We start from the raw sequence: 23,922 nt of genomic DNA on the forward strand, positions 1-23,922 counted from the left end.
GCCTCATTGGCGCAGTTAGGCAGCGCGTCAGTCTCATAATCTGAAGGTCGTGAGTTCGAGCCTCACACGGGGCAGAATGGTGCTTTTTGATACACGGGACCGTGCAAACAAAGGAGGTGCTTTCTGTATTCCCTTTTATGCCTTTGTCCATTTCTTCATATGCACTGTAATTGAAATCCAGTGTTTTTTTAAGACTAATGTTGAAAAAATGCAGTAATAGTATTACTCTCATATTCTTGTCATATGTGTCAGTGTTGTTACAATGTTTTGTTAAGGCTTATATCATTCTTTCATTCTAATGGCATGTCTTGTTAATGCTAATGTAATGTTTTACATGACATTCCTTGAATCTTGTGTCATGACACTCCACCCCATGCCCCCAAACCCATGACATTTCATTCCAAGAAATTTCCAAGAAACCTTACCATGAAATTCTGCTGCATCTTCTTCCGGTAAACATCACAACATGTTATTTCGTGAAATTCAGTTGAATCCGATTCAATCAACATGTCCATTTTTTCTGAAATGTCATGACTTGAAATTCCAAGTGCCATAGAATCCCATACATTGCACTAAAGTGTTACTTTAAAGGTCATGTACTGCAGGTCAGTGTTACTTTAATGTTAGATAAAGCTATATAAGCTATATAAAGACTGTAGCTTGAGCCCGCATCCAAAGGTTAGGTTTGTCAGAAGTGGGATTCGAACCCACGCCTCCAGGGGAGACTGCGACCTGAACGCTACCTGACAGCTGTGCGGCTGTTTCACAACAGCCAATCAAGCGCGAGCACTCCATCATTGTTGAGCGAATGGCGTTCTCGGACTTCATCTTTGTCAGAGTTCCTCGGCCAATCACGCGTCGTATCTTCATCTTTGCTTGGCGAATGGCGTTATCGGGCTTCATCTTTTTCAGAGTTCCTTGGCCAATCACGTTTCGGATCTCCATCTTTGCTGAGCCAATGGCGTTCTCTGGCTTCATCTTTGAGAGGATTCTTTGGCCAATCACGCATCGAATCTTCATCTTTCAGGCGGCGTGGAGAGACGGGCTCTTTTTTATTCTCAGGTATACCCGCGCCGAAGTATTGCCGTTCATTCATCGAATGTCAACAAGTAAGATAAACTACATTGACAACAATACAATAATACATATTTCATTTTCTTCTCGTATTTTATGACCCATTAAGGTGTTTACTGTTATGATCTATCGCGATCTTGATCTGCTGGCAACCTCAGCATTTCATCTTAATGTGTTGATGAACTACATTAACATCAGCAACATATTTTTCATATATTGCTAACTTTTTCTCGTATGTTATGCTGCATTAAGGTACTTTTTAATGTTATGATCTATATATCTTGATGAGCTAGTATATTGCAGCACTTTTCTATTACACTATTTTTTGATAAACTACAATCTACATTAACAACAACATATTTTAATTTGCATTTTAAAATGTAAAGTTGTTTAGTGTCATGATCAGTCTTGATGTAGTATACTGCAGCACTTCTCATGTTATTGTCTCCAATGATGAATTACATTAACAATAATATATTCGTGGATTTTTACCTTTCAGTGTTCTTTAAGGTGTGTTTAAAAATGTCAATATCGATCATGATTCTGGTATGTTATTGTTTAGTGTTTAGTTATAGTAGTACTGTATCAAATACAGTAATAAGTAGTAAAGCGTTAGTAGCTAAAAAGACTAAACATGTTTCAAATGTTCCAGAGATGTCTAAAAAGTCACACAAGGCCATGGGGGACGATGAGTGGATGTCCCGTCTGCGGCGGTTTGCCAGCACAGGGGTTTGGAAAATAAAAATAAAAATTTTGCTTTTTATTAAGCTTGCAAAAGTGATACCACCTTTTACCGTGGATAACAATGTTGGCTATATCTAGTCCCATAGCTCCTCCAACGATTAAATAGGCAGAGACAATTTCTGATAGGCTTTGGGTTTTGCTCATTTATTCAAAAAAGTATTTTGTATAAAGCTTTTAAATCTTACCTCAAACAAAGTTGATGTGTCAGCAGTCCATTACCATTACCTATATCAATAATATTTATGTTAGGATTAATTTAGGATCAATTAATTATGGATTAATATATCCATGTAATTGACTATCTAATTCTAAGCTGCAAACAAATATATATATATATATATATATATATATATATATATATATATATATATTTGTTTGCATCTTAGAATTAGACAGTCAATTACAATTTCATCTGCGATTTGCAGTTAGGCTCCATTAATTAGTGTATAATTGTAAATAAATAAAATATATATATAATGTGAATATAATTAATTTGTGGCCACTGTGTGTATTTCTCCAAATATCAAAATATACGTATCCACAGATTACGAAGCACAGGTTTTATTTATGACCTCATTACACATATAAAAACACAAGCAAACAAAAACATTTAGAAATGATTTGGATTTTAAAAATTGCCAAAGAGACCAGTTAGTATTGAATTTATTTTTATTGGGTGTTATATTTATTTTTATACAGCTTCTCCTTGCTGTTTCTGCTCTCAGACTCTTGCTGGTGTACAGGGACGGATTGTCCTGATTAAATGTATAAATGTCTGTGAATGTTAGATTTTGGCATGCCTGTGCGTAATTAGATCGGTAAAATGTACCACGAATGAAAGATGAATTCAACCTGTTTTCCTCATTCTTGATTGTTCTTTTACCAGACCACAAGTGCTCCACCTGCATCCACTCCTACCGCTGTCCCAACCTCTATCTCAGCCCCGACCTTTACACGGCCTGCACTTAACTTATCAATGGTAAAGCATTATTTTAATATTTGAGTAGATTACCTCCTCCACAAGCAATGATCTCCGGAATTTCCCAATGCCTTTTATTGGTAGGCTGGAAGATTATTTGTGTATTCTTCAATAGGGAATTCATATCATCAAATTTCCAATGCATGTATGATATTACATGAATGTCAATCTGTTCAATAATCTCCTTCTTTTAGTTTACAAAGCCACGATTTGGGGGATCCATTAGTTCAGCAGCCAAACCCAGCCTAAATGTACAAAGGCGGATTCAGGTAATTTAAAAAGACCTTAATATGTTTCATCATCATCATCTTTATTATGGTTGTTGATAATGTACAATATGTATCTTTATAGCCTGGTAGTCACAGTCCGCCTCCTTCAGCCAGACCCAGTCTTTCACCTTCATCCAGTCCTTCTCATTCAAGCATTCAACCGGCAGCCAGTGCTTCTCCTTCTGCAGCCAGACCTCCTTAAACCAGTCCGTCTCCTGCACCCAGACCTGCTTCTGCAGCCAGACCTCCTTCTGCAGCCAGACCCCCTTCAGCCAGTCTGTCTCCTGCAGCCAGACCTCCTTCTGCAGCCAGAGCTCCTTCTGCAGCCAGACCTCCTTCAGCCAGTCTGTCTCCTGCAGCCAGACCCCCTTCAGCCAGTCTGTCTCCTGCAGCCAGACCTCCTTCTGCAGCCAGACCTCCTTCAGCCAGTCTGTCTCCTGTAGCCAGACCTCCTTCTGCAGCCAGACTTCCTTCTGCAGCCAGACCTCCTTCAGCAGCCAGACCTCCTTCAGCAGCCAGACCTCCTTCTGCAGCCAGACCTCCTTCTGCAGCCAGACCTCCTTCAGCCAGTCTGTCTCCTGCAGCCAGACCTCCTTCAGCCAGTATGTCTCCTGCAGCCAGACCTCCTTCAGCCAGTCTGTCTCCTGCAGCCAGACCTCCTTCAGCCAGTCTGTCTCCTGCAGCCAGACCTCCTTCAGCCAGTCTTTCTCCTGCAGCCAGACCTCCTTCAGCCAATCCGTCTCCTGAAGTCAGACCTCCTTCTGCAGCTAGTCCGACTCTTACATCCTTGGTGAGTGCCCATCTATTTTTTGTTGCATCTCTTACTTCCTGTGTGTGAAGTACATGTACATGTGGCTTATTCTAAAAATTAGGGGGTACATTACAAAAATTACTGTTGGTTTATGTTTCCCTGGTGAATTTGTCAACCATTACAAACAAATTGAATGTTAAACTTCAAGTAAAACATGTATATGAGTGTTATTTTTTTCCATTTAGCCATGTATACAGTGATTTTTTTAAAAATCATTTGAGAACCAGTTCTCAAATCTGCCTTAAATATAATTTTGTTTGAAGAAAATATAGGCTAATTATCATAAATGGACATGAAATGTCCCCTAATGCCCCTTTGTAGAATTACTTGTATGCAAACTTGAGAGAAACAATGTTTTAATATTACATCTCTAATCTTTCATTGCTTTTGAATCAGTTGGAGCATGTTGCCCCTTCTATGCACGGACCTGCTCCTGCATCCGAGCCAGATCAATTTTGGCTGCCCACTAAAATGAGGCAGACAATCCCCTCACAGGATCAGAGGTGGATTGCTTCTGCGATCTTTCACTCTGGCAGACTTAGGACAGACTTGAAGCTCTGGTATGAGCCACCCGTCCCTTCCCTCATCTACCACCAGGCTCCATCTCCAGATCGCTTTTTTAATCACAGGCTTCTGGTGTGGATGCCCTACCACTTGTGGAAGTTCAGACTGTTCTGTCCTGCATGTGGGAAGCAGCTGACTGGATATGGCCTCCACAAGAGAGCACGGAAGGTCCTGGACATCGACAGGTACTGCCTTATGGTAACAGAGACTCTCAGGTGTACTGTGTGTTGCCTGAGTTACCTGTCTACAAATCAGACTGTCCTGGACCAGCTCGATGTGCCCCATAGAAGACTTTTCCGTCTGATTTTGACACAAAAGTGAGTTAAAATCTACACGCCTTGTACAGAATTTTGTAATGTGTTTATAATAAAGTCATTCATATTTCAAAATTAATAATTTATTTTCTGAAGCAGAAATGTGTAATATGAAGTAAATGCAAAATAAAAGTGTTTTTTATTTACCATAAAATAAATTACATAAGCAAATCTTCTCTTTTACACAAAGGTAAGCTTGTGACATTCGTGTCATACGCATGCTGAGGGAATGGACGCTGGGCAACAGTCGCACAAGACTTGTCAAACAGCTGAGGGAGAACCACGGGGAGGAGTGGCTTGACCGTTTGGCGCACTATATGGAGGAGTGCGCTGGTTTTATCAACCGCCCCAGCCTCTTACCTGTCATGTGCCAAAAGCCTCCAGAGCCCATTGATGTCCCTACTAGCAAGTGGCTGCTGTCAGTTTATGGGAGGGACATTATCAGTCGCATAGACCACATCAAGGCAAGCATAACCTCCACGTTTGGGACCATTTTGAAAATGGACTCAACCAAACAGGTAATTGTTTGACATTATTACTGATGTTTTAACTGTTGTGAAGTTTGAAAATGATTTGTGTTATGCTTTATTAATATTTTTAATTTGGTTGATTTTAGATCACAAAGAAGTTGGCAGGCACAGCCAGGGGAACAGCACAGTGGGTGACTTCTGTTGGCAATGAGACAGGACAAATTCTTATCAGTGTCTTGACTGCTCAGGAAGGTCCAGCACTGGACACCATGGTCTCCGGACTGATTAACAGGTACAGCCAGGCGGCCGTGGCTCCACCACTGCTGCTGTACGTGGACTGTGGCTGCTGCATAGAGAAGGGGCAGAGCAAGCTACAGGCCAGATTTGGAGGATGGCCTGACCTCAATATCAGGCTGGACATCTGGCACTTCATGCGTCGGCTGGCAGTGGGGTGCACCACTGATGCTCATCCTCTATACCCAGTCTTCATGTCACGTCTCTCTGCGTGCATTTTTGAATGGGACCCAGATGATGTGGCTTTGTTGCGGCGGGCAAAGAGAGAGCAACTGCAGGAGGAAGGTGTGCCTGTCATCACAGATAACCTTGTGGACCGACGCATCACCAAAAAAGAGCTGGCGCTCTATTGCCGTCGGAGGACTCGTGGGGTGGAGTCCACAACCCGCTACCTTGACAGGCTTCTGCAGGAACTGAAGGGGGATAAGGGGAGAGATATGATGGGGGTTCCTTTGCTGGACACAGTGAGGATAGAGCACATCTGGCGTGTTTGAGATGAGGCATGTTAAGTGATCCAGGATCCGCCAGGTGTGTTTCTCTACACTGTGACGGGCACCACCACCACCAAGGGAGGATTAGTTCTCATGAAGTACAGATGTGCTAGGGGCTCGACCTCACTTGAATCTTTCCACTGCCACCTAAACAGGTTCATTCCAGGTTTGTGGCTCATTGTGTTTGCAGTATAGTATATATTCAACACAATAGAACATCTAATATCACTTTATATTTTCTGAAGGAACTCATTATCCCAGTTTCATGATTTTCATTGTTCACTTCTTTACAGGAACCAGTGCTAAAACACTGAATTTTCAGTTGTATCTCCTGGAAGGCCTGAACAGGTGGAACCGAGACCAGGCAGCAGCATCAATTTCCACAAAATCCTCCCCTCTTCTCACCTACGTAGGGCAGGTGGTGCAAAGCATCAACACCAACAGCCTAAATGTTTTTGGAGAGAAGCTTGTCCCCACCTTCCAACCTCCTGCACAGTACACTGGTAAGACTCTCACTGTACATTTTACAGCACATGGTTCTTTGCTAATGCAAGGGCTATATGTTTAACACACTGCATTCTGTTTTTAGGGGAGCTAATTGGAGTGGACTATCTACTTAGTCAGACAGGGCAGCCACTTCAGTCAATAGATGCTGACAATGAGCAGACAGACCAGCTGCTGGAGGAAGTAAATGTAGATGAGCAGGATGAGGGATTTGAGGAGGACATCAATGAGGACCCTACACTGAGTTTCCTCCTTGAAGATGAAGCTAACTATAACCCACCTACAATTCAGCCTGTTCATCCCTCATCTCAGTCTTCTGCTGCCTCATCATAGTCTGCTGCTGCCTCATCCCAGTCTGCCTTCTCCCAGTCTGCTGCTCCCTCATCCCAGTTTGCCTTCTCCCAGTCTTTTGCTGCCTCATCCCAGTCTGCCTTTTCCCAGTCTACTGCTCCTTCATCCCAGTCTGCTGCTCCTTCATCCCAGTCTGCTGCTCCTTCATCCCAGTTTGCTGCTCCTTCATCCCAGTCAGCTGCTGCCTCATCCCAGTCTGCTGCTCCTTCATCCCAGTCTGCTGCTCCTTTATCCCAGTCAGCTGCTGCCTCATCCCAGTCTGCTGCTCCTTCATCCCAGTCAGCTGCTGCCTCATCCCTGTCAGCTGCTCCTTCATCCCAGTCTGCTGCTCCTTCATCCCTGTCTGCTGCTCCTTCATCCCTGTCTGCTTCTCCTTCATCCCTGTCTGCTGCTCCTTTATCCCAGTCTGCTGCTGCCTCATCCCAGTCTGCTGCTGCCTCATCCCAGTCTGTTGCTGCCTCATCCCAGTCTGCTGCTGCCTCATCCCAATCTGCCTTCTCCCAGCCAGCTGCTGCCGCCTTCTCCTCTCAGCCAACTACATCCATAGACCAGTATGCACCAGGTTCCCCCACTCATGTGCCTGAAGAGCTTTTGGTATGTAAATTTCACAATAGGAACTTGCCACGAGCAAATTAATTTGTAATTCGACAAACTGATTAATACTACCATTAAGATGTAATTTCACTGATCTCTTTTTTTCTTTACCATTTAAAATGATACTGTTTTAGGCTGTGGATGACCAGAACATTCCAGGAATGGACCGGGTGGACAGACTGGCTGAGTATTTGGTAGAGCTGAGGACAAGCACAGGGTTAACACTGAGCAGGCAGCAGGTATGTAAACATTTTGAATGTTTGTTAACTTGGAAAAGACCACACAAAACACAATGTGACTGTAAAAACAGTGTTACTGAACTATGTATGCGAAATTACCAGTTTCCTTTTAACTCTGCTATGCCTCTATACTTCTATCCTTCTTCAGGTTGATGACATTGTGTGCTTGTGGCAGAGCCTGCTTGAATATGACAAGCAGCGAGTGAAGTTTGCTGCCAGACACCAGGACAGGCTGACAACAGGGAGGTTCAGGTCTCCAAAAAAGAAGGCTGTTTTCAACCCTGGAGTGGACAGCCTGAAACGGAGTGTGTTAGCATCTACAGCTTCACCTGCCCAATGGCCAGACTGCTGTCGTCTCGTGGAGGCCATTTTCATCAGGCTCTGTCGCATCCATCAAAGTCCGAGGAAGAAAGAGAAGGTGACGCTGAGTCGCTGGTCTCTCATTTTACAAGATTACCGAAAGATCCGGCAGCTGATCCTGTCTAATGGTGCCATCATGCAGGACACTACTCTCCAGCTGGTGGAGGTAAATCAGACCACTCTGGTTCAGTGGCACAACGGCAGGGTTAAGAAGCAAGATCAGACTCTTCTGCTTCAGGGGATCGATCTGCCTGACCCTCTTGGTATTGCTGCTGAGGCTCTCCCACCTGCCAGTGTACGTGCTGTTGCTCCACCCCAGGTCCAGGGAGAGCAACATATTTACAAACTGCCACAAAGCACAGCTGGGCAAGCTAGATTAAAAAGGCGCATCACTAGCTATACAACTGAGGCAGTCATACCCAAGCTGACAACCCTGAGGCCAATAATTCCTCGGCCCGTTGGCAGCCTTCAACCAGAACCTGTCCTTCCCAGCCCCAGCGCGACTGTCCCTCTTGCCTCCCACACTACCCCTACCTTCACACTGTTTGTTGTCCCCCAAAACCCTTTTCCTGTAGCCCCAGCCACTCCCAGTTTCGTCCTCCCAGCTCCTGCCACAGTCAGTCAATCTCAACCCACCGTCCCTCGTCCATACCACAGAAAGGTTGAGGCAAATACCTGCAGGAAGTGTGGACAATTTAGGACAGCAGCGACTGGGCACAGCCAGTTTAGAGGGACTATCTACTGCCCTGTCACAGAGACACTTACGAAAGAACAGTGGCTTGAAAAAGTAAAGAAAAAGAAATAGCTAATTTTTTATATATTTTGTATATTTTTTTATATATACATTACATTATTTTATGTATATATATATATATATATATATATATATATATATATATATATATATATATATATATATATATATACTCACTACTATGTATATAGTTTTATAAAGTTTTTTATCTTTGTGTGTTTATTACTATTATATATGTTATTTATTATTAGGTTGGGGGTTCTACCCCACTCAGGGACTTTTATTTTAATTATTTTATATGTTTTTTTTTAATACTCGTATTGTTTCTACTTTTGTGTGTTTACTACTGTTCTCCATGTTATATATATACTCTTTATTATGTGCATAGTTTAATGTTATATTTTATTGTTAAAAAATAAAACATTTTATTGTTCATAGAATTGTTTCTCGTCATTCAGTAATCATTCAGTGAGCCTGAGTCAAAACATTATTATAATTATTATTATTATAGGCCTATATATCTCATATGTATAGCACATTTCAAGGAACTCCATAGTCATATGGGTAATTAATAAATAAAAACGTATCGATACAAGGCCCCCACTCCAGAGCATTTTTTCACACACCGGCTTGTCTTGTGGATGCCATACCACCTTTGGAAGGTCAGGCTGTGCTGTCCTGTGTGTGGAAAACAGCTCACAGGTTATGGAGCCCACAAGTGAGCCCGCCAGGTTTTGGATGTCGATAGGTACTACCTGATGATCACGGAGACCCTCTGGTGCAGTGCCGCTGGTTGTAAGATGGGTTACATTTCCAGTGGCAAGACCATCTTGGACCAGCTGGATTTGGCACACAGAATGGAGTTCCGACTGATCCTGGCACGAAGGTGAGTATACTGAAATTATTTAGGCCTGCTCTTCTCCCTGGCCCTGCTCCTCTCACTGCACCTGCATCTCTCACTGCATCTCTCACTGCTCCTGCATCTCTCACTGCTCCTGCACCTCTCACTGCATCTCTCACTGCTCCTGCACCTCTCACTGCTCCTGCACCTCTCACTGCCTCTCTCACTGCACCTGCATCTCTCACTGCATCTCTCACTGCTCCTGCATCTCTCACTGCTCCTGCACCTCTCACTGCACCTGCATCTCTCACTGCTCCTGCACCTCTCACTGCCTCTCTCACTGCACCTGCATCTCTCACTGCATCTCTCACTGCTCCTGCATCTCTCACTGCTCCTGCACCTCTCACTGCATCTCTCACTGCTCCTGCACCTTTCACTGCACCTGCATCTCTCACTGCACCTCTCACTGCCTCTCTCACTGCACCTGCATCTCTCACTGCATCTCTCACTGCAACTCTCACTGCATCTCTCACTGCACCTCTCACTGCACCTCTCACTGCACCTCTCACTGCAACTCTCACTGCAACTCTCACTGCATCTCTCACTGCACCTCTCACTGCATCTCTCACTGCATTTCTCACTGCATCTCTCACTGCACCTCTCACTGCAACTCTCACTGCAACTCTCACTGCATCTCTCACTGCACCTGCATCTCTCAATGCATCTCTCACTCCATCTCTCACTGCACCTCTCACTGCATCTCTCACTGCACCTGCACCTCTCACTGCACCTGCATCTCTCACTGCACCTGCATCTCTCACTGCACCTCTCAGTGCATCTCTCACTGCATCTCTCACTGCACCTGCACCTCTCACTGCATCTCTCACTGGGCCTGCTCTTCTCCCTGGGCCCCTTGCTCTTACTCTTCCTCGTCCAGACATTACAGTGTGTTTTTTTCTGTTTCTGTGTCCAAAAACATCACTCCTCAAAGTCCTCCTTTTACTGTATAAGTGTCAATGTAACAGAAAAAAATAACCCCTGCCACTGAGTCTAAGCCAGACTGGAATCAGCTATGATTGGCCCAATTTACCCAACATAAATCAGCTGTGTCTCAATTATTCAATTGTTTGTTGTATCAGCTGAGATATATTGTTTTTGAACTGATATCATTGCAGAAGCAGAGGTTTTTATACTGTATCTAAGGTTGGGAATATTGTTTTTGCTATTGTGGGATGGTGTGTGTTAACATTTGTAAATACAACAAAAACAATCCATAATTTTGTTGGGAGGTATTGTCTGTTAAGAAAATGTAAGCATTGTGGAAATGTGTTCACTGACTGCATATTGTGTGAAAACGACATGAAATGTGTGCATGGTATGGCCACAAAAGACTGATGCTGTGCTAATTGTGTTTAGAGTTTTGAAAATGTGACAACTGGTTGGGCAAACGCTTGTTAGCGACTGAAAAAAACTGTAATTGACAATTTACTTCAATCTTTTATTAATCACCTCTGATGTATCCATAATGTCAGCGTGATGTCAATGCTCCATTTATTAATTTACTCAAAAAATAAATATAGTTCAGTTAGAAAAGAGAGTAATTTAAAAAAGATAATAAAGATTTATTATATTCAATGGTGAAATAATAAAATAAATAATACATTTCAAGAAACCACATATTCATATAATAAATACATTTTAACATGTATCCATACAAGGAGAAATATGTTTTTATAAAATATGTGTTAAGGCAAAAAGCACATGAAATCTATACATATGTGTTCATTCATTAAGAAAATAATAGAAAAGATATTGGGTGATTTCAACCTTGTCAGAGGTGGGACTCGAACCGACGCCGTTCACGTCAGTGATTTGCCCATGAAATATATAAAAAGGCAATTTTCTGTAAAATATGAATACAAATCTACCAAAAATCACACAGAAGGGTGAAAGGTGGGTTTACCTTTTCCCTTTCCTTTCCTTTTTTCTCTTTTTTCCTTCTCTTTTCTCTCTTTTTCTTTCTTCCCCTTCTTCCCCTTCTTTTTGCTTCTCCCCTTCCTCAAACAGACTATTGTTCCCCAGCTTTAGCTCAGTCGGTAGAGCATCAGACTTTTAATCTGAGGGTCCAGGGTTCAAGTCCCTGTTCGGCCAAACGAGCCTCTTTTTGTGGAGCGGTACGTTTTGTTGTTGAGTTCTTGCTGATCTACACTGGCCTCGGGCAGCGACGCTGCAAGGCACCAATCCACAAACGACATGCCCCTTTCAGCCAGCGTGTAGTCGTGGCTGAGTGGTTAAGGCGATGGACTAGAAATCCATTGGGGTCTCCCCGCGCAGGTTCGAATCCTACCGACTACGTTGACAGCATGCGCCTGCTTTAGTTTGTAAACTTCTGGAGACCTAGCTTAAACTTTATAAAAGGAAAAAAAGTCACTGTTACAGGATTACCCTTGAAAAGAGTTATGGTGGTAAGAAACAGTTTTGTCTGCAAGCTAAAGATGACAAGGCCCCTTTGTATTCAGGGACACGTCGGGTAGACCAGTAGCTCGTCGTGCTCGTATAGTGGTTAGTACTCTGTGTTGTGGCCGCAGCAACCCCGGTCCGAATCCGGGTCACGGCAAGATTTTCTGGGTGCCATTGAAATTGAGCTCCATGTCACCACCTCTCCTCACCCCGTCCTTCAGACTACTCTTTTTGTGCACGGCGCGTACCCTTGATGTGCTCTCGATGTTCGAGTGAATTGAAACTGGGACCTTCTTTGAAAGCACGAGCTCTCAGGTTCGAACCCTTAGAGAAAAGACTGAAAACGAAAAGCTCCTATTTATTTCGGAAGAATCTTGCTTCAGAGAGAATATGGTGCTTGTATATTTTCTAATCGCTAGGTGTCAGTACACTCGCTGGCTGTTACCTAGAGTGCCGCGGGCTTGCTATTTGCTACAAACAACTGCGCCTTTGACACAAGTTTACAATAACGATAAGAGCGCGGCAAGTCAACAGTATTGAAGCGTGTGAAGAGGCTTTCCAGACAAGTAGCAGTGAGTTTTTGTTCTTTTTCCTAGCATTATTTTCCTTTAATTACAATTATCATCAGTCTAATAGGCTGCATTCCAACTAATTTGCTAATATATTTTGACATAGCAGACGTTTTGACGGCCATTCTGAATCTTCGAAGAAGGAAACGCAATGCATTGGAAGACACTCTTTTTTCTGCGCCAATACGATTCATTTTGCTGTGCGTTCCCATGCAGCACGCACGCTTCTCGTGTAAGAGCCCGGATAGCTCAGTCGGTAGAGCATCAGACTTTTAATCTGAGGGTCCAGGGTTCAAGTCCCTGTTCGGGCGAACGAGCCTCTTTTTGTGGAGCGGTACGTTTTGTTGTTGAGTTCTTGCTGATCTAAACTGGCCTCGGGCAGCGACGCTGCAAGGCACCAATCCAAACGACATGCCCCTTTTAGCCATTTGTAGTCGTGGACGATTGGTTAAGGCGATAGACTAGAAACCATTGGGGTCTCCCCGCGCAGGTTCGAACCCTGGTAAGAAACAGTTTTGTCTGCAAGCTAAAGATGACAAGGCCCCTTTGTATTCAAGGACACGTCAGGTAGACCGGTAGCTTGCCGTGATCGTATAGTGGTTAGTACTCTGCGTTGTGGCCGCAGCAACCCCGGTTCGAATCCGGGTCACGTCAAGAATTTCTGGGTGCCATTGAAATTGAGCTCCATGTCACCACCTCTCCTCACCCCGTCCTTCAGACTTCTCTTTTTGTGCACGGCGCGTGCCCTTGATGTGCTCTGGATGTTCGAGTGAATTGAAACTGGGACCTTCTTTGAAAGCACGAGCTCTCAGGTCGACCCTTAGAGAAAAGACTGAAAACGAAACGCTCCTATTTATTTCGGAAGAATCTTGCTTCAGAGAGAATATGGTGCTTGTATATTTTCTAATCGCTAGGTGTCAGTACACTCGCTGGCTGTTACCTAGAGTGCCGCGGGCTTGCTATTTGCTACAAACAACTGCGCCTTTGACACAAGTTTACAATAACGATAAGAGCGCGGCAAGTCAACAGCATTGAAGCGTGTGAAGAGGCTTTCCAGACAAGTAGCAGTGAGTTTTTGTTCTTTTTCCTAGCATTATTTTCCTTTAATTACTATTATCATCAGTGGTGGAAAGAGTACTGAAAAAACATACTCAAGTAAAAGTACCATTACATTCCAAAAAATGTAGTGTGAGTAGAGTAAAAAGTACTTGTCCAAAAAACTACTTGAGTAAGAGTAAAAAAGTAGCTTATTTAAAAGTACTCATGAGTAGTGAGTAGTGAATACTGAGCTGCGGATTCTACCCCTTACAATAAACACTGTGCACTACAATTTATACATTTAAAAAAATTGTACATAATGTAATTCACATTATATTTTGTTCTTTGTTAGAAAGATTGAAGAATATCTATCATCCATCTTTTTAAAATGCATCAAATAGAGAGATTAAAAAATACCCAATTTCTCTCCAAAACGGTATCAATGTTAGTGTTTTGATAAATGAGAATCACTAATATTATCAATTACCTCACATAATGCACTGAAAAAGGCTAAGATAGTGAGCTAACACTAATTACACACTTTAATTCCATGATATTAAATATGTTACAATTTAAATGTAAATGCACATTGTTCTAGAAGGGTGGCATCATCCCTTACATTTTACACGGCTACATTTACTCACATTGTAATGCTGATAATATAATTTGTAAGGAAAATTTTGCATTAAATAGGGAAGTTATATCCAGGAAACTTTTACAAAAGAAACAAACACACACACACACACACACACACACACACACAAATGCATGTCTCTTTGTAGTCTCGGTGAAGGGGTTTTATCAGCAGCATCCACACACACACAAAAAAAAAGTTCAACATGAAAAATGTTTTTGCGCAAGTGCACTTGCCAAATGAATACGGATTGTAATGGATCAATCAAAAAACGTTGTTTATTAACGAGCTGTAGTCACGCACTGACAGAAATGCAGTACAAGTTAACCCCATGGTTCACACTGATTCTGAATCTGGCGGCATGGCGAGCGCGAGACGCGGCAGTGCACAGATCGTGACGCGCGTCTCTCTATAATGTGATTTTGAAGTAAATGGGAGCGGGAATTTACCGCCTTATGAACTCGTCACGCAATACCCACAGCCTCAGACCAAATGTTAGGCCCTGTAGACAGGCCAGCCTATATAAATATCATATTAAGCAGAAATGTGAAATGTACCTTATTAGAGGATTGATATCTGGATTGATGCGTGAAGAATGCACTTCCACAGCAGTCACGAGTAACAGCAGGAATAGGCGGTTAAAGTTGTCTATGCTTAATTTGATTTGATGACAGTCACGAGACCGCTTACTCCAGGGGTCTCCAACCTTTTTTCATTTGAGAGCTACTTTTTAAAAAACATAGTGGCCGAGAGCTACTCATGTAATACAATACTTTAATCTCTTAAATAATGTCTCATAACTCTCATATTAACAACTATTTAAACTGTTTTAGACCTAAAAGAGTTTTTGTAGGCTCATATGTCACCCTTAAATGTCAGAGAAAAGAACAGAATCAGAGATACATTTTTTTAAAGAAAATTGTACTTTGCATATTATACTGTAAAAACAAAACCTAATTATAGTTGATTTTATAGTGCATCTTAACTAGAGATGAAATGGCATGGAAATTTCATTTCATGATTATAGTAACTAAAATGATCACGGTTATCACAGAATCCTGTTCAAAAAGTACTAATACTAGCTACACAATAAAATCAATTCACCAAGTTTTATGTCGAAAACCAGCAAATAACAAATATAATTAGCATTAATATGCACTTTTTGTTACATAAACATTAAAATAACAACATTAAAAATGATGGCCAGATTTTAAAGGAGTACTGGACATGTTATCTACTAGTATGTAGCCTACAAGTTCAAACTTTTTTTGACAAAAAAGATTTATAAAAAGAAACCTTGCATATTTCAGCCTTTTAATAATTTTTATAAAAAGAATGAGTCAAAAAAGATAAACTACTGACGTTTACAATGCACATTAGCTTATCTTTTATTATTAATAGTAAAATTCGGTCGTTGCTATGCAACCATCCACTGCGCTCTCCACAATGACAAAGAAGTTTTAGAAGTTAATGCATTTTTTCATCTCACTGCGCCTGGAAAAAATGAGCGCGTCGCTTCAATTATGAGCTTCCTACATTTGAAATAACGAACTTGAGCGTGCAAAAGACGCTATATGTGAACGGCCCCTTGGCGAGCTACCTCCAATCAGGCCACGAGCTACTGGTAGCTCGCGAGCGACGTGTTGGAGACCCCTGGCTTACTCGATCCAATCACGTTGATGGATAAAAATAAAATACATTTAAAACAAGCATGTAACGAGTAACGACCACAAACAGAAGGAAAATAGCGGAGAAAAAGTACCGATACATCACTTAAAATGTACTCAAGTAAAAGTAAAATTACAAAAATTTTAAACTACTCAAAAAAGTACAATTTCTGAAAAAAACTACTTAATTACAGTAACGTGAGTATTTGTAATTCGTTACTTCACACTCCTGATTATCATCAGTCTATTAGGCTGCATTCCCACTAATTTGCAAATATATTTTGACATAGCAGACGTTTTGACGGCCATTCTGAATCTTCAAAGAAGGAAACGCTATGCATTGGAGGACACTCTTTTTTCTGCGCCAATACGATTAATTTTGCTGTGCGTTCCCATGCAGCACACACGCTTCTCCAGCAAGAGCCCGGATAGCTCAGTCGGTAGAGCATCAGACTTTTAATCTGAGGCTCCAGGGTTCAAGTCCCTGTTCAGGTGAACAAGCCTCTTTTTGTGGAGCGGTACGTTTTGTTGTTGAGTTCTTGCTCATCTACACTGTCCTCGGGCAGCGACGCTGCAAGGCACCAAGGCAAACGACATGCCCCTTTCAGCCAGCTTGTAGTCGTGGCCGAGTGGTTAAGGCGATGGCTCAGAAATCCATTGGGGTATCCCCGCGCATGTTCGAATCCTGCCGACTACGTTGACAGCCTGCGCCTGCTTTAGTTTGTAACCTTCTGGAGGCCTAGCTTAAACTTTATAAAAGGAAAAAAAGTCACTGTTACAGGATTACCCTTGAAAAGAGTTATGTTGGTAAGAAACAGTTTTGTCTGCAAGCTAAAGATGACAAGGCCCCTTTGTATTCAGGGACACGTCAGGTAGACCGGTAGCTCGCCATGATCGTATAGTGGTTAGTACTCTGCATTGTGGCTGCAGCGAATCCGGGTCATGGCAAGATTTTCTGGGTGCCATTGAAATTGAGCTCCATGTCACCAGCTGTCCTCAACCCGTCCTTCAGACTACTCTTTTTGTGCACGGCGCGTGCCCTTGAGGTGCTCTGGATGTTCGAGTGAATTGAAACTGGGACCTTCTTTGAAAGCACGAGCTCTCAGGTTCGAACCTTTAGAGAAAAGACTGAAAACGAAACGCTCCTATTTATTTCGGAAGAATCTTGCTTCAGAGAGAATATGGTGCGTGTATATTTTCTAATCGCTAGGTGTCAGTACACTCGCTGGCTGTTACCTAGAGTGCCGCGGGCTTGCTATTTGCTACAAACAACTGCGCCTTTGACACAAGTTTACAATAACGATAAGAGCGCGGCAAGTCAACAGCATTGAAGCGTGTGAAGAGGCTTTCCAGACAAGTAGCAGTGAGTTTTTGTTCTTTTTCCTAGCATTATTTTCCTTTAATGACTATTATCATCAGTCTAATAGGCTGCATTCCCACTAATTTGCAAATATATTTTGACATAGCAGACGTTTTGACGGCCATTCTGAATCTTCAAAGAAGGAAACGCTATGCATTGGAGGACACTCTTTTTTCTGCGCCAATACGATTAATTTTGCTGTGCGTTCCCACGCAGCACGCACGCTTCTCCAGCAAGAGCCCGTATAGCTCAGTCGGTAGAGCATCAGACTTTTAATCTTTTAAGGTTTTTTTTTCTATCAAATTGTTTTTTTTTTCTTTGTTATGCTGTAATATTATGGTCCAACATCTTGTGTTGTTAAAAAGAAAGTGGCTGGTATTCAGAACGTTCTTCCCAAATATTCCCAAAGCCAAGTCAGCTGAGAGGATTGCGCTCCGTAATAATCCTCTGTTTTAGACACACATCTACACACATACCACCACCCAACCCCAAAAAACACACCCACCCACCCAACCAACCAACAACCCAACAACCCAACACACACTTTTGTTTCTGCATAGATAACAGCGTTTTTTTTTTAACAGGAGTTTTGCTCCAACCCTAATCAATCACACCTTAAAAAGCAAATTAAAGTAAAGGGTAAAGCTACAAGCAGGTGAATTTTTTCAAGGTTGGAGGTAAACTGCAGGAAAGGGCTAGAGTTGAAAATCCCTGATTTATAAGATTTTTCTTTTCATAAGAACTTACATTTTTCCCCACAAAATGTTTTTTACTATCCTTGTAGGGACATTTGGTCCTGGACCACACACACAGGTTGGTATTCCCTGTTTTATGCGAACTTTTCATAGGCATGATTTTTATACTGTATAGACTCCATCCCTTTAACCCTAAACCTACCCATCACTGAAAACTTTCTGCAGTTTTACATTTTCAAAAAACATAATTTGGTGTTGTCTCTGCTCCGCCATGGTGCCCTGCTCTCCGTGTTCCCTTGTATTGGTTTGGTTTTGGCTTTGTTTTCATTAAGGTACCGCACCTGCACTTAAATACATTTTTCCTGTCTGCCATTCTTGCTTCCCCCATATAATAGTACGCATTACTGTACTGCTGTAACAATATAAATGTAAGTGTAATACAAGTATATAATAACACAAGTATACAATAATATAAGTGTAATACTGATAATGCAAAAGGTATGTAAACATAAAAACGGGATATTCCCAGTAGTGTTTTGTGTTGAGCACATCACTGTGTTGTTGGTTGTTAGACATATCTCTTCATTTGTCTTTGGGGACAATTGGGGAAAAAAATATATTTTTAGTCCCCTTTCTATTGACAAAGTGATGAGCTGAATCAGATGGAGACAGTACACTTTTAATGATCGAAACACAGTATAAAGAAACAATTACCTGTTATCTTAATGTCATGATTAATCCACACAAACCCACATCGCAAGCAAGCTTGGGCCGAATGTGGCCTCAAGCTAGCACTGCTGGCCTTCTGTCGGCAATAGCACGTATCCTTTCAGCCAGAACTGGGCATTGTGGCAACGGTGAGGGCCGATTGTTGATGGAAGGAATGTGGCCCAGATCAATCCAGTGATCATTTGGTCCAAATCAGGATTATGAATTTATTTCATTTGAAATTATAAAATTTTACTCTGTTATGATTTGGCATTTCAAAGGATACATTTTAAACAATACTACAGTTTAAAATATTGAATTCATAAAATAATTGTGTGATCATTTAACCATAATCATGCAATATTTCTGTAATATTGTTTATCGTGGGGCATATTTTTATTAATATGCTGTCATAAAATACACCAGATTTTATTCCTGTAATCCAAATCTTTGGAATGTCATGCTTTGTGTGACAAACTGTCTAATACAGTTCAACTTAGATTAAAAAGCAGCAAAGAAGAACCTGTTGTTTGTGCATGTGGAGTCCACCTGTGATGCGGCTGATTTTACTGCTTGCTGTTGAACTCACTCTGTCGTGTTCACTACTTCACGGGTGTTAAGCAGCAATGTAACGCAGGTTAATAGGCGGGAGGTTCACTTCCCTGATTGAAGGACGGGCCAGTCAAGAGTTGAAACGTGGACCAGTAAAAATCCCCAAAAAACGGTGTGTTAGAATCCAGTAATGAATGAGTACGGGCTATAAGCAGGAGCGAGTACTAGTTTTGGCATGTTGTCTCATCAGGAGAGATGTGATCACCGGAAAGATGCTGTTTCTATCCATTGTGCTGCGGTTTTAAGTTTGTTTGTTTGAGCTACTGCTGTACTGCCGCTGTATATGTGCGCGGTTTGTATGCCTGATAACTGTTACTTTGGTCACGTTGATAAAACCTTGTTTGCGGCCTGATGTTTAACGATGTCGGCTTTATAGTATCCGTGGTTATATTTTAAGTAAATGTTTGGATTTGGAGCGTTTCACTGTCACACGAGTTACTTCCTGTTTGCGGTGCCGCATGGGTAATGCAGTTAATTGCTTTACATTGATAATGGATTACTATGCTCAGCGTTACTACTTAAAACTACACTCACTGGTTTCATTTTGGGCCAAAACACTGAGAATACCTTTTGTGGTTTTGGGCGAATGGTTTAGTGTATAACATTGACATTGTTGTATATTTGGTGTGTGTGAAACTGTAGCATTTCTGTGTTTAAATGTGTATGCTTTGTTTAGTCATTTAGTTTAAACACTAAGTATATTATAATATTTATAATATTGAATGTTGATTAAATTCCATAATATATTATATATTATTCCATAGTGTTTATAGTATTGGCTATATTGGAATTTATATTTATTTATATTTGTGTATTATTCAGAATTTATGATATATTATGTATGATATATTATGGATCCGATACAAGATGCTTCTTTCCCCTCTCTCCCTGACATGTCTGCCGATCGCAAGCTGAAGTCCAAAAGGTACACTGGGGCATTAAACATGAACACCCGGCCTCTCTTACAGCAAAGCAGCCCAGAAAGAACCAAAGTTTACTCTAATCTCAAGCCTCAAATCAGCCTTGAAAAAGCACGGCTACCCACTTTCTCTGGTGACATGAGGGACTATTACTGCTGGAGGACTGAGTGGGAGGACCTACAAGAATTGGGTAACCCACAAGGTGTGGAATGTTTAAAAAGGTTCCACTTATTAAATAGTCTCCACGAAAAGGTCAAGAAGGATCTTGTCCTATCTAGCTGTGGATCCGCCGACGATATGTTTAGGCTACTGGACAGCAAATACGGGAACAGAGCGAAAATAGTCTTAATGGTCACCAACGAGGTCCAGTCTCTTCCCCCCGATAAAGGAAACAATCCAAGAAGAAGCATTGAATTGATCCAGGCTGTGGAAAGGGCACTGTGCAACCTCCAGATTCTTGGTGAAGAAGACGCCGTGAAGAACTGTGTTGTTGCTCAATCTCTTGAAAGCAAGCTTCCCAGTTCACTCAAGAAGGAGTGGATTATGCACAAAACTGACCCGGAAAACAGGTTCTCTCCACTGCATCATTTTGATTGCCTCATAGGATTCTTGAAGAAGCAGGAGGAGATTCTTGAGGAGTTGGAACAGGTGGAGCCAAGCCCTGCAGATAAAGGCCCTGTGGAAAAGGGTGCTGCAGAATACCCAGATAAGAGAGGGAGGAAGGCATTCACTAAATCCACAGCAGGTCAGAAGGACGACTATCCCAGCTGTACTGTCTGTGAAGATGACTCCCATGCCGGCAAGCTATTAGCTACAAGGTCTCCAGGGAAGAAGATCTCTTAAGAAAAAGGGCCCATGTGAAGAAGCTATGGTTGTGCTCCAAGTTTTTGCGGCCCCACCCCAAGGATGGGAAAGGATGCACACCCAGATACCTCTGCCGAAAAGTAGACTGTCGGAAAGGAGGGATATCGAACCACAATTACCTTCTGTGTCTTAAGCCACGACTTCAAAGAAATACAGCAGCAGTGAGGAGCAGAGCACCATAAAAATTGGTGGAAAGAAACTTGGCCTAACCAACAAACACGAAGAGTTTCTTGCAGAGCTTACTCCAGAACAAAGAGAGAAATGCAAGAATGTGTTCTCAAACAAAATATCATCAACTGTATGTGCCAAGGCTGGAGATGGACTGCAAGAACATCCAGTGGTGATGATGCTGATGGAAGTAACGACAAACTCGGGTTGCCTTATTGGCTCACTAATCGACCTCACATCTGACACCAATTATATCACCAATGAAACAGCTGATCGCCTTGGACTGTGCGGTGAGAATATCAGGCTTATAGTCCATGGAGTCAGGGGGATGAAGAAGACTGTCCTTACCAAAAGATATTCCCTACGGTTGAAAGTGAAGACACCCAAGGGAGAAGTGGCAAAAAAGTTTACAGACACTGTGTCGTAAATATGAGGCTATAGCACTCAGGATCCCTGACGACACCACATACAGCAAGAGCAGATATACAGTATAACAGGACATTGAATGAGGCGAGAAGCATAAGCACTTTACAATAAAACAATATAATACATTGCAGAAAAAAAGAGAAAATAAATTGGGAATAGGCTATGGTAAAGCTGCAAAATAGATAAAAAACAAAAGTAGGGTTTAAAGAGTTTTATGTTCCATTCCCCCTTTACCTTTAACAAAAAAATCTAAGAGGTAAACTAAATTCACAAAACTCCAAATGTAAAAAAAGGGTGAGGCTTACTTATGATTTGGATTGAACAAACACCAGATGTAAAGCTGTATGGTTACCTGTGTTGGGTAAGTTACTCAAAAAAAGTAATCCACTACAAATCACTAATTACTACTTTAAAATTGTAATTTGCTTACATTACTGATTACTGCAAGTAAAATCAGATTACTAATTACTTTACTTTCAAGTTACTTTGAAAACCTATTAAAACTACAAGAATACACTGCAAAGTGAAACTCAGTTCTTTCCGTAATTTAATATTGCAGACATCCCAAGTCTCCCAGAAGTTCCGGGAGTCTCCCGCATATTGATAGCGGCTCCCTGATGCCCGCTTCCTGATGCCCGCAAATTAGTTCAAATCTCCTGGAATCTAGAGTGAGCGAGCAAGAGCGCGCATGCGAGAACTGTGCTCCAAACCGTGTAGCGCGCGCACGGCGGAGAGGGAGAGAGCGAGAGACCTTTGCGTGTGTGTGCGTTTGAGCCTCATGAAGCACGTTCTCCGGTAATTCATTAAACCGCATGCTCATTAACTGACGCAGCCAGCCAAATGTGATTGGAAATGCATTTCTAAGACACAACTCTTTGCGCATGGGCGTGCGGTTTGTGTTTGGAGCTCCGTCGAATTGATTCATAAATCCTTGATTTTCTTCTTTACCACTCATTTATAAACAAGCACTTTCTGTTTTTATAGCATGTGAACTTATCTTCGATACTTTTCCTTATAAAAAACAATCGAATTGCTTTGATTTCGCTACTTAGATCCAACTTTTCGAATCTCCGCTACTAGCCTTTAGCCCGCTAGCATCGCACACGTGGCCTCTCGCCTATTGATCTCATTTACACCCGTTTCACTGAAAGGAATTGATACGGAAAAGGATACGGGTTATATCCAGGATTTCAGTCCTAAATTAGTAGTGATATTGGTAGTATCACTACTAATTTACTGTTCATCTGTTATAATGGCGAATATATCGGATGTGTGTCTAACGTTACCTCTGAGTGCAGGTGAGGACACATTAGAGCTGCATTCGGTGCTGTTGGAGCTGGAGTCCGTGGAGAAGCAGATCCGTGGTCTGCTAGAGAGGCAAGCCGAGCTGCGAGATCGGCGTTCAGCGCTTGAAACATCAAGCGCCGATGCTCACAAGTCAGTGGTTAGTAACTTTTTGACTCCGACCTCGTCTACTCCGTGTGCTTCTCTGCACAGGACGCAAGCACCCTGGACGCGATCATCCCTGGCTTCATTCACTCCGGCACCGACACAACACCATGGGCCCTGGGTGATTCCTCAGCGGAAGACACGAGCCAGGACCAGACCAAGAACCTCTCCACCTCTCCCGGTCTTCGAGATCTCCACCCGGAACCGCTTCTCCCCTCTTCGCGAGTCGGAACGCGACGACGCCGTGATCATCAGCAGTTCCATCGTCCGTCATGTCCGTGCTACCTCAGGTAAGGGTAAGGTGCGCACTCACTGCTTTCCTGGTGCTTGTGTTCTAGATGTCGCTGCACATGTTCCCGAGATCCTGAACGCTGACGAACGCGTCGGAGCTGTTGTGCTGCACGCGGGAGTGAACAACATCAGTCTGCGGCAGACGGAGGTTCTGAAGAAGGACTACAGGAGCCTGATCGAGACGGTACGCAGCACATCACCTGAAGCAACGATCATCGTGTCTGGACCGCTTCCCACGTACCGACAAGGACAGGAAAGGTTCAGTAGATTATTTGCACTAAATGAATGGTTAATGTCATTGTGTAATGAACAGAAACTGCTCTTTGTAAATAATTGGAATCTGTTCTGGGAACGACCTAGGCTCTACCGTGCTGATGGCCTGCACCCCAGCAGAATCGGAGCGGCTGT

The 23,922-nt window shown here is 42.4% G+C and overlaps 3 non-coding genes across 3 annotated transcripts; all 3 read left to right on the plus strand.

The window, feature by feature from the left end:
* trnam-cau (transfer RNA methionine (anticodon CAU)) lies at positions 1 to 74 on the plus strand. Its single transcript has one exon. It is a non-coding gene; the product is annotated as a tRNA-Met (tRNA).
* An 11,852-nt stretch (positions 75 to 11,926) lies between these two features.
* trnas-aga (transfer RNA serine (anticodon AGA)) lies at positions 11,927 to 12,008 on the plus strand. The gene has a single exon. It is a non-coding gene; the product is annotated as a tRNA-Ser (tRNA).
* A 912-nt stretch (positions 12,009 to 12,920) lies between these two features.
* trnak-uuu (transfer RNA lysine (anticodon UUU)) lies at positions 12,921 to 12,993 on the plus strand. The gene has a single exon. It is a non-coding gene; the product is annotated as a tRNA-Lys (tRNA).
* Positions 12,994 to 23,922: the final 10,929 nt, after the last annotated feature.

The sequence above is a fragment of the Siphateles boraxobius genome, unplaced genomic scaffold, assembly GCF_051911475.1.
Source record: "Siphateles boraxobius isolate OS27281-9 unplaced genomic scaffold, OSU_SipBor_1 23, whole genome shotgun sequence".
NCBI lineage: Eukaryota > Metazoa > Chordata > Actinopteri > Cypriniformes > Leuciscidae > Siphateles > Siphateles boraxobius.